Here is an 11029-nt window from a genome sequence, read left to right as displayed (position 1 = left end):
AATGGTTTATTTAATATAACAGTATAAAATACATGTAAATTATATCTAAAATGCAGGTATCTCGTATCTGGTACAGAATTTCTAGACAAACGAACAACAATTGTCATTATGCATTAACATTTTTGTCAAATATAGTCATCGCCTTTACAGTTTATGGCTATCCCTGTTATATACTTATTCCTGATTTTTTTTAGCTGCTAAGGCAAACAAAGCTACTTTCCAAGTTACATATTTATTCAGGTCCAGTAGAAGATAAAAAATCATATCCTGTGGGTTTTGATGGGGGCTGGTTTCTATTATAGGTGTAATGAACCTTTCTCTTGGTTCTTGGTAGAGAGGACAAAATAACATGTAATGAACAAGGTCCTCTACCTCTTGACAACCATATACACAAGTACGTTCTTTTGCTGGAATACCTCTATATCTTCCGTCTCTGTATGCTGTATCCATCATATTTAATCTTAATTCAGTAAAAGCTTTCCGTAAATTTGCAAATGTTAAACTAATCTCTATCTCTCTCTCAACATATGTAGAATTACAAAATTGTACACACCTTGTCCAATTTGTTTACCAGCATGTAGGTCATTTGTGACCAAACAGAAAAGGAGGGGCAGTAGCATTATATGTTGTGTACACCTGTGAGGAGATCCATGACTTAGAGCTTTGAAAAAACAATGAGAGCATCTGGGTAAAAAATAAAGGGAAGGGAAAAAATGGCCTTATTGTGGGGTGGGGTGCTACCAGTGTGCTGATGACACCCAAATATATTTCTCTGTGCCTTCGATAATAGCATCAGCTAAGGATAATGTGTCCCGAATGAGTGTCTGAGAAGGCAAAGACTGACTGAATGTGAATGCAAGCAAGACAGAGATACTTACTGCTAAGGGTCCTAATCTGAGTTTGGAGGTATGTTAGCCAGTGCTGGATATATCTATACCTGAAAGACTGTGTTCACACTTGGGGGTACTTTTGAATCGACCACTCCAAATCCAGTCCAGACTGATACAATGACCAGGGGTACTTACTATCATCTTTGGCCATTCCTAGAGCTGAAGGATCTAAAGATCATAGTGTATATGCTGGCTACATCAGGGCTGCACTGTACATTGGACTAATTTTGTACCAAGTTCAGAAATGTCAATTAGTCCAAAACATGGCAGCCAGACTAGTTATTGGCATATCTAGAATGACCATATCACATAATATTAAGATGATTCTGTCAAGGTACAATGGTTGGTTGTTACCTCTAAAGTCCTACATGGTATGGCTCCAATTTACCTATGGGATCACTTTCTCCCATGTGATCCTCTCTGAACTTCCTGACAGTAAGGGCTGTTCAACAGTGGAACAAACTCCCTCTGAGTGTAGTGGAGTCTCCTTCCTTAGAGGTCTTCTAACAGAGGCTGGATGGTCACCTGGCGGGGATGCTTTGATTGTTATTTCCTGCATGGCAGGGGGTTGGACTGGATGGCCCTTGTGGTCTCTTCCGACTCTATGATTCTATGATTCTACATTTACTTTAGTCAACCCAAACTTGGGTGACAACTGTTAACTGAAATACATTTTCTTCCGTTGCCACCACATTGTGAAATGGCCTACCAGAGGAAATAAATCAGCTTGATATGCTGCTTGAATTCAAAACAGCAATAAAAACTAGTCTCTTCCAACAGGCTGTCCATATTATTTTTAAATTGAGAAATTTAAAATATGTATTATTTTTAAAAAATATGTATTAGTTTTAAATTTTCTTTTAACTAGCTATGTGTCTAATCTATTGTTGTGAAGACACCCACAAAGTTACCCTCCTCCTTTTGAACTATAATTTCTCCACAATTTCAAAGAGATGCTGACACTGCTGATGCAGACCCCCAACATCCCCCCATTTTTAGGGTAACAATCCCAAGAACAGCTGGGAAAGGAAATCCATCCTCCTTGCGCAGGGGCCATGCTAATCTTCTCTGTATCGTTCCAATTTTAGTATATGTGCTGCCGAAGCGAGTTGTTTTAGGGTTTCTATTCTTCTTTCTTTTCCTTATTCTTTATTCTTTATAGATTGTTATACTTTATTCTTAATAAAAATTAAAATTAAAAAAAAAGGAAAGGAAAGCCATCCTCACAAGTGGCATCACAGATTGGGGCTTTAGTTTGGCAGATCCCTGCAACTGTTCCAACTAAACCAACAGAATGGGGCACATAAGAGCAGGCTGGAGTTTTTAATTGTAAGTAAACCGACTGGCAGTTAAGGAACCCTGTACTTTCTGGAAGAGACTGGGTTGCTCATTCATAATTCCTATCCTGTTCTCATAAATTTACATTCCTATAAATGTCCTTCATGCATTTACCTAGAATGTTAACTGCATTCTCATTCCTCTTGCTAGACAGCTAAATTGTTTAGTGCAGCTTAGCCATGAAAGTGAAAATTGCTAATGTCCCCAGTTTGGCTGTAACTATTGCCAGAATTCCTCAGTCAGTGGCAGCTTCCTTGTCAGTGGATCAGTTGATCAATTCCAGGTGTTATTCTATGGCCTGTTACAGACTGCCAAAATAAAGCTGCTTGGGGTCTCTTTGGAGGTATGCTGTTTAAATGATGCATGCATCCTAAGAATCCAGAAGCTGCACCAAAGCTGCACTCCAGTGCTTAGGAATGGAGTGTGGCTTTGGCGCAATCTCCGGACTCTTAGGACCCATGCATCATTTAAACAGCATACCTCCACAGAGACCCGAAGCAGCTTTATTTTGGCAGTCTGTAACAGGCCTACATTTTCAAGGAACTATCCAAGGTTCCAAACCATATTCCTAGGTAGGCCCAATAGTTTGGATGCTTTCTTCAAAAGCCAGCACAAATTTCTGAGTGGATTTTCCACTCCAATGACACAGCAGCCATCAGGCACTTCTCCTTTCCTTCCATATCTCTGTGGCCTGTAGAGCCACTGCAGATCAGCAGTGTCCATTTGTATAGAATTGCTTATTTCATCTGCTGGTGTACATGCTAAGCTGAAGCCATGCTTATTCTTCAACTATCTTCTCCCATGTATTTTCTCTCCCTCAAATTGTTTTGCAGGCATACACACAACATGCGGTCATTCATAAATGTTGGGTCTATTTATCTGTTGTTTCCTAAAGAAGCATAAACTAATTTAGACATAGCAGGAAGTATTGTGTAAATCTGTACAAATTATTTTACCTTTTTAACAGAAAGAGAATTATGTAGAAGAATGTCATTGACTTATATGTATACACAAGTTCATGAACACACACACTTCCTAGCTGTATGCCACCCATCACCTTTAAAAATTGTTGTTATGTGCCTTCAAGTCATGTCTGACTTAGGGTGACTCTAAGGTGAAGCTATCATGGGGTTTTCTTGGCAGAATTTGTTCAGAGGTGGGTTTGCCCTTGCCTTCCTTTGAGGCTGAGGGAATGTGACTTGTCTATGGTTACCCAGTGGGTTTCCAAGACCAAGCAGGGATTTGAACCCTGGTCTAAAAGGAGGGACAACTGATTTTCCCTGCCAAATCTTGGAGGCACTAAATTCACGGCAGCCCACCTGTACTTAATTTTTTTAAAAAAAAAAATACTAATTTTCAAAACCAGACTTTTGGCCAAGGGGCATTTTTAGTAGTCCAGGCTCCTAGGATCCTAGAGCAAAGCAAACCTGAAGTCAAGATGCATAAACCAAGGCTGTAGTACTTCAGATGTATCATGGCAAGACATGATTCATTAGAAAAGACAATAATGCTCGGTAAGGGAGAAGGCAGTAGGAACAGAGGAAGACCACATTCCATATGGTTAGATCAATCCATGTCGGCCATCTGTCAGGAGTGCTTTGACTGGAATTCCTGCATTGCAGGGGTTGGACTGGAAGGCCCTTGTGATCATTTCCAGCTCTATGAGTCTATGAACCTAATTTGGATTTCTGCTCAGCCATGGGATACCACTGGGCGACCTTGGGCAAGTCACACTGTCTCGGCCTCAGAGGAAGGCAAAGGTAAACTCCCTCTAAACAAATTTCACCAAGAAAACCCTGCGATAAGTTCATTTTAGGATTGTCATAAGTCAGAAACAACTAAAAGGCACACAATGACAACAAATATTTGGGAATTTTAGAGGAGATGGATGGTATACAACTAGGAAGTGTGTGTGTTCATGTGTTTGTGCATGTGTGTATAGGTCAATGGCATTCTTATACATAATTGTCTCTGTGTTACAACAATCAAAGTCAGCAGAAGCCAAACTGGATAGCTTTTCTTCATGGTTAGAGTGGGTGAACCTGATGAAATAAAATCCCAAGTTCAGGCAATATAAAATCCTCTTCCTTCAATGTAGGATCCAATGGCTAAATGACTAAATTTAGTATTCTGTTTTCATATGAATAGAGGGAAAAAATCAGCCAGATGTTATAGGCTACCTAAAAATTAACACATTTTTACTACAAGAAAGTGTCTTCCATTAATGATTACAAGTGTCTTCTGTATTCTTTGAAATAATGGAAATGTGTGTTGAAAGTAAGCAGGTGTGTGTTTTCATTCCTTCTAATAAAATTCAGTTGCCTCAGTGGTAGAAATACTCAGCATTAAATGAAATAATTATTAAGGACAAGTCTGGAATGATTTAGTATTGCAAAATGTTGTATGCTCTCCTCTTGTATAAATTGCCTTTGGTTTCAGGCAGCTTGTAAATTTATTAGTATTACTTATATCTTTGGATGACCTTAGCACAGCCTTTTTTATTATTATTGTTCTGCAGCATGTTGCAATATGTTATAAACTTAAAAGCTTTTAAAATGTATCTGTGGTATTGGTTGTTCATAAAAAGCTGTGTGGCCAGGGACGTAGCCGGGGGGGGGGGTTCTTGGGGTCCGGACCCCCCCATCCATTAGAAAAATGAATGCTGTGTGCTGCTGCACCGCCACACTCAAGCCCCATTATAATGGTGGCACTTAGTCTAGACCCCCCCCCCCTTTTCCTAAAATCCTAGCTAAGTCCCTGGTGTGGCCCTTAGTAGTTTAATTGGTTAGGGAAAGGAACAAAAATGCAGTCCAATATCAAGTTCAATATCAATTATTTTTCCAAGTGTGAATGAATGGTTCACAAATTGACTAATTCACACTGGACACTTCCTGTTCTCAGTCACACAACTCCTGTTATTACTGCTTTGGAAAAAACATAAACTCTAGTTGCTTTTGAATTGTCTTTGCCAGGTCACCAAAGCAAGAACTTAGTTCATTTGCTTTTCCTTCCCAACTTTCACCACCAAATGGCTATTGGGCTATATGAATATCATCCAAGAGGGGATATTTGCGTTTGAATAGTGTAAAAACCTGAGATGTTGTGTGTGTAAAAATGTTTAAACATTTATCTATCTCAGACCCACTTTGGTTGCTGGTTTTATCCTAAATTTCTCTTTTGGACTACAACTCCCAGAATTCCACAGCTGGATTATGGGAGTTGTATTCCAAAAGTAACTTTCCCACATTTTGCTATGAATTGCCAATATAAAAAAATAAATTGCTAATATCCAAACCACCTAGACCAAACTACAAGTTTGGTAAGTTCAGAACTTTTAACCTACTTGTAATGGATATCTTTCTTACACACATAGAAACTTCCCTGACATATCCCTTTAAGCTGCTTTCGGTATTCATGATTCTAGGAGCAAGATGGTTTAAACATGATAAGGATGATAGATAGTGATCTTGACCATTTTTTCTTTGAGCCAGGGAAAATCCTGTGTGATTAAAACCAGGAGGGTCACATGGCAAATCACGTCTGAAATATTGGTTCATTGTGGATGTTTTAACCAAACATTTTTCTTTCTTTTAAAAAAAAAATAATCCTCTTATCCACTACACTGATTTCCTTGGATAAATAAAGAATAAAATAAAACCTATTGAAAATTTTTCATTGGGTTAAAGGGTGCAAGTTGAAATAGAGGCTAATGCAATATAACACAAGATAGCTAGGTAAGTAGTTGTGAATCCTGGTAGCTATGGCATCCTCATTTCTTGAGTTCATTTTTCAGGACGGGAATTAGTAATGAGGGAGCTTACACTGGGACAAGGAGGGTCGATCAAAATGGCATAATAAATTAATCAAAATACAGTTATAAATCAATCTTAATCTCATCATAAATCAATCATAATACCATCATAAATCAATCACTGTCAATATATGTACATTCAGGTAGAGAGGATAATTGCCACAGGAGGGGCCAGTGCAGCTTGGCAACTCCACCCTGCAGACTCCCCTCCCCATCATCTGGTGGACTGGGCCCAGATCCAACCTCACCCCATGAGCCAGGTCACAAGAGTAGACCAGCAAAAAGCATGTAATCCGGGTGACCTGGTCACATGGACGGCCCAGCCAACAGTGGCCAGCAGACAATGGTGGGGGCCTATATAGGCTTGCCAGTTCACACAATAAATCTCATGGGAAGTCATTGTCTCATAATATTTGAGAGAGATCCAAAGTGTCATCTTTTTCCAATCTCCCACAAAGTCCTGCGATGGTTCCTGGTGCTGACCTCCCCTGAGGGCCTAGAGCAAATAAAACCCCTCCAGTAGGCATCAGGGTAGGTCTTGGCCTGTTGAATTTCTGCCTGCCTACCCGTGGTTGATAGTTCTAGTGCTAGTCCGATGGTGAATCCTTCATTTTAAGACTAGCCTTTAAAAGAGCTATCCAAATTGCTGAACTCTGTTCTCAAGACAATTAGGGAGCCTTGTGGAGCAACTTTAAAGTGAACCCTGGGGCAGATTGGCCATTCCACTGAGAGTGAAATGACCACTTCCTCCTGCATGAAGCTGTTAAAAGACACAAGAGTCTTCCTGGAACAAATGATGTGTGATAATATTTCTTCTGGAACCGAACCCTGTGATTTAAAAATATATCTGATATTGCTGCTAATAAACCCTTTCTGTCTATGATGACAGCTGTACGTTTCTAGGAATCCCAAATTCACTAGCATTAACCTACATCATAGAATTCCCCTCATTGTTTTGTCAAAGATAAGACTTTCATTTGGATGTGGAACCACAACTGTAGTCAAGATTTAAAGCTTTATTGACACAGCAAGCCAAGAAAGATTTTACAAGTAAGTTATAAATCCTAACAAGCAGGCATACTTTCTCCATTCTGCTGTTAGGAGCCCTAGAAGACAACAGCAGAGACACCTCAGAACATTGCTTTGATAGCGTTTTGCACTGGACTGGCCACATACTAGGGTTGCGTGGGGGTGGAGCAACCGCACGCCCCACAACCCTAGTATGTGGTGGTGGCGTAATAATGGTGGCACCCTTTATACATGGGCGCTGCCATCATTACATAAGCGTCGTGCGGCATTCGCATGTTGCTGTGTGGCACTTACATAATGAGTGTTCACACTTGTTACGCTGCCCCTGAGGCTTTAAAAGAACCCGCTTTTTGTGGGTTCTTTTTCCGCCGGAGGGAAGCCACATGGTTTGGCAGCTGTGGCTTCCCTTTGGGGGGAAAAGGCCGCTGCCGCTCCAGACATTCTCTGAGGTATGTACTGGGCCTAAGTGGTAATGTCCCACTCCCTTAAATTACCTCAGTCCTATGCTGGACAGGTACATTTAATTAATTATACCTGTGTTTTATCAACTCATCTACTCATCCAGACAGTAGATAATAGAGTGACCACCTCTGCTCTTATCATTTGAGATGTACCCTGGCAGATGTCTGCTCCCTTCGTGCCAAGGCCACATTAGAAATAAATGTGCTCAGCTGCCGAAACCGACTAAGAATTTTGGAAAATATGTTCAGAGATAGATACAATAGAAAATTCACATATGTCGCCTAAACCTCCTTGTCACAATGGTCTTCCAGTAATTTCCACGAATCTACTCAAAATCCCTAGCATTTTGTCTGAGGAAGATGCAAGTAATGTGAGACAGAATTACTGCTATCTCAGCAAGGCATGACACTAGTGTCCTCATGATCTACTTGTACATTTTCCATGGTTGTTGTAAGAAAGAGAGTGGAAAAGTTACTGTTTTAGACTACAGCTCCTAAAATCCACCAGACACAACAGGACTTGTAGTAAAAAAAAAATAACTTTCCCAATCTCTGGTGAAAAACAGGATGCTGGCCTAGATAAGCCTCCATCTGATCCAGCTGGGCTCTCCTTTTATTTTTTTACTTAAATTCACGCTTATAATTAAATACAGTTTAAGTTATGAAATTATGGTTGATACATTGGCAGTATTGCTCATACTGGATCGGGATGATGTGGACTGTAGTTCAGCAAAACTGGAGATATTAGGTCAGAGGAAGTTACATTGGAGGGGAGGTGTTCAGGGGAGATTATGGGATCAGTACAACCACTGAATATTGCAATTAATAGACATCCTTCCTGTTTCACCCACCACAACTCTTCTTCTTTTCCAGAAGTTTGAAGAGGCAAGTTACAAATAGTACAGTTACCTATAACTAGAAACTTTTAGCAACAATGAGGGTGAAACAAAGCTGAGATTTTGGTGAACTGCAACACCACATCATCAAGTGAGCCCTGGTGGCACAGTGGTTAAATGCCTGTATTGCAACCACTCACTCACAAACCACAAGGTTGTGAGTTCAATACCAGTCAGGGGCTCAGGGTCGACTCAGCCCGGCATCCTTCTGAGGTCACTAAAATGAGTACCCAGCTTGTTGGAGGCAATTAGTTTATATAGTCATCCCTCCCAATTTACGGTCTTGCTGTTTGTGTCCCTCAGTACTGCAGCTGGCAAATCGGGAGGAACAAAATGGCATGCATGTCCCCATTGTAATCAATGGGGCTCCAATATAGGCAATTTTCCTGATTTGTGGCAGGTCTGGAATACATGCCCCAGGAATTGGAAGGGATGACTGTACATTGTAAACTACTTAGGGAGTGCTTAAGTGCACAGAGGCTTTTAGGCGTTCTTTGATTCTGTGTTCCTGCATAGCAGGGGGTTGGACTGGATGGCCCTTGTGGTCTATTCCAGCTCTATGATTCTATGAATTAGCTCTGGAATGATTTGCTGGACGAGATCTGTCATCTTACCACCTTGGAAGCCTTTAAAAAGGCAATCAAGACAGATCTCTTCTGGTAGGCCTTCCCAGATCAGCCTCTTCAACCTGCCTCCCCCTGCTACTACTATTATTGTTGTTGTTATTTCTACTGTTCCAAACATTGATATTGACATAGGTACCGATATCACCATTCCTGCCCCCACTCTCCTATAGGATAAAATCTGTACACCTTGGCTTCAAGTCACTTTGAAGCCGCTTTATTTTGCTAGTGCAGACAACTCCAGAATCAAAACTAATAAATAAATAATTTTAAAAAGTGAATCAGAGTGCCAAGGAAAACAGGCAGCTTGTGGATCAGAATTTTTTGTGGGTCAGGTTAGGCCTGTAGACTAGAGATTCCACTTCTTTTGAATACAGGACCATCACCAAATTCTTTTATCCCTTGTGAAATGTTATGTTTCCACTACCCATAGCTACTCCCAATCCCTTTTGGTGATTTCATCTTAAATATTACAAGCATATACATGGTAAGGTATCTGCCACTGCTCCTGTAATGGAGAAAATGTCGAGGAAACCCAATGGTTCATGCACATGCAATAAATTTCCACTGGTGGATTTTGTCTCTGCAAATTAAATTACATGCATAGTCAGTGTTCAAATTAGATTTGTTCAGAAATAGCAACTTCAGCATAGGGCTCATAACTTTCAAATGTGAAATCAAGGCTTCCTCACAATAATATTCTGCCTTTTCTCAGTCCAGGACTCAAGGTGCCTTACAAAAGTTAAAACAGATGAAACTAATAATTTAGCATCATACAAAAGTTAAATATATAATTAAATTATCAATAAAATTAAAAGTTATTAAAAGCATAACCATTTAAAAGAACAATAAATGTGAACAATATAGTACATCAAAGGCCCCTTCCCCTGAGCAGTCAGCCATTAAAGACCTGCTAAAACAAAAAGGCCTTCACATGCACGTGAAAGCATAATTTGTCTAGGGCTGCATCTTCATAGCGGAATGAATACAGTTTGACAGTGCTTTAACTGCCATGGCTCAATGCTATCGAATTCTGGGGTTTGCAGTTTTGTGGTCTATTTAGACTTCTCTGTTGGAGAGCTCTGGTACTCCAATGAACTACAAATCCCAGGATTCCATAGGATGGAGCCTTGGCAAATAAAGCAGTGTCAAACTGCATTCATTCTGCAGTGAGGCAGCAGCCTTAATCTCTAGGAAGGGAGTTCCACAGCATGAGAGCAGCCACCAAAAAGGGCCTTTCTTATGTTCCCACCAAATGTACCTGTAAGAGTGTTGGGAAGTGAGAAGGGCCTCCCCAGAAGATCTCCAAACATAAGCAGGTTCATGTAGAAGAATATGGTCCTTCAAATAACCTGGGCCTGAGCCATATAGGGCTGTATAGGTGAATGCCAGCACTTTGAATTGTGCCTGGAAATGGACCAGCAGCCAGTGGAGTTGATGGAACAAGGGACCTGTGTGCTTCTGTAGCCAGTCCTAGAAGCAGCCACTGAGAATACTCTCTCCTGCGTTTCCATCAGACACTTCTGTGAGTGTCATGGGACAGAGAAAAGGGCCTTCACAGGAGATTTCAAGATAGGGACAAGCTCATATTATCATTCAGAAAACCTGGAATATGGAAATAATGTCTCTGCTTTATTTTGCCATCACTATCTCTTCAAATCCTGCTTTCCATAACTATATGACCATGGCAAAACTGTACAGTTTTCAAACATCACTGGGAAAATTTGTCACATAGAAACATATATATGAATGAGGGCAATAGTCATCATGATGAAGTCATTAAATCTTGTGGAACTGGTTTCTCTCTTGTTTTGCAAGCTGAAGATGCAGAAGGTCATTGAGAAGGAACTCCTTGAGCTATATAATCATGGTGTGCAGAAAGAGTCCTTCTGATAAATCATTTCCCACCTGCCAGTCATTTCAGGGGGAAACAAAACTGATTTCAGGTAAATTTGATGTTTCACCACTTGCCCTTTTTCAT

At 40.4% G+C, this 11029-nt stretch overlaps 1 non-coding gene across 1 annotated transcript; it reads right to left on the bottom strand.

Moving 5' to 3' along the window:
* Positions 1 to 1892: 1892 nt before the first annotated feature.
* On the bottom strand, positions 1893 to 1998 carry LOC149309822 (U6 spliceosomal RNA). The gene has a single exon (XR_016282012.1). It is a non-coding gene; the product is annotated as a U6 spliceosomal RNA (small nuclear RNA).
* Between the last annotated feature and the right edge of the window lie 9031 nt (positions 1999 to 11029).

The sequence above is a fragment of the Sceloporus occidentalis genome, unplaced genomic scaffold (genome assembly GCF_023333645.1).
Source record: "Sceloporus occidentalis isolate IW3139 unplaced genomic scaffold, rSceOcc1.0.p SCAF_7, whole genome shotgun sequence".
Lineage (NCBI taxonomy): Eukaryota > Metazoa > Chordata > Lepidosauria > Squamata > Phrynosomatidae > Sceloporus > Sceloporus occidentalis.
Note: the sequence above shows the minus strand (reverse complement) of the source record. Positions and strands in the feature narration are given on the sequence as shown.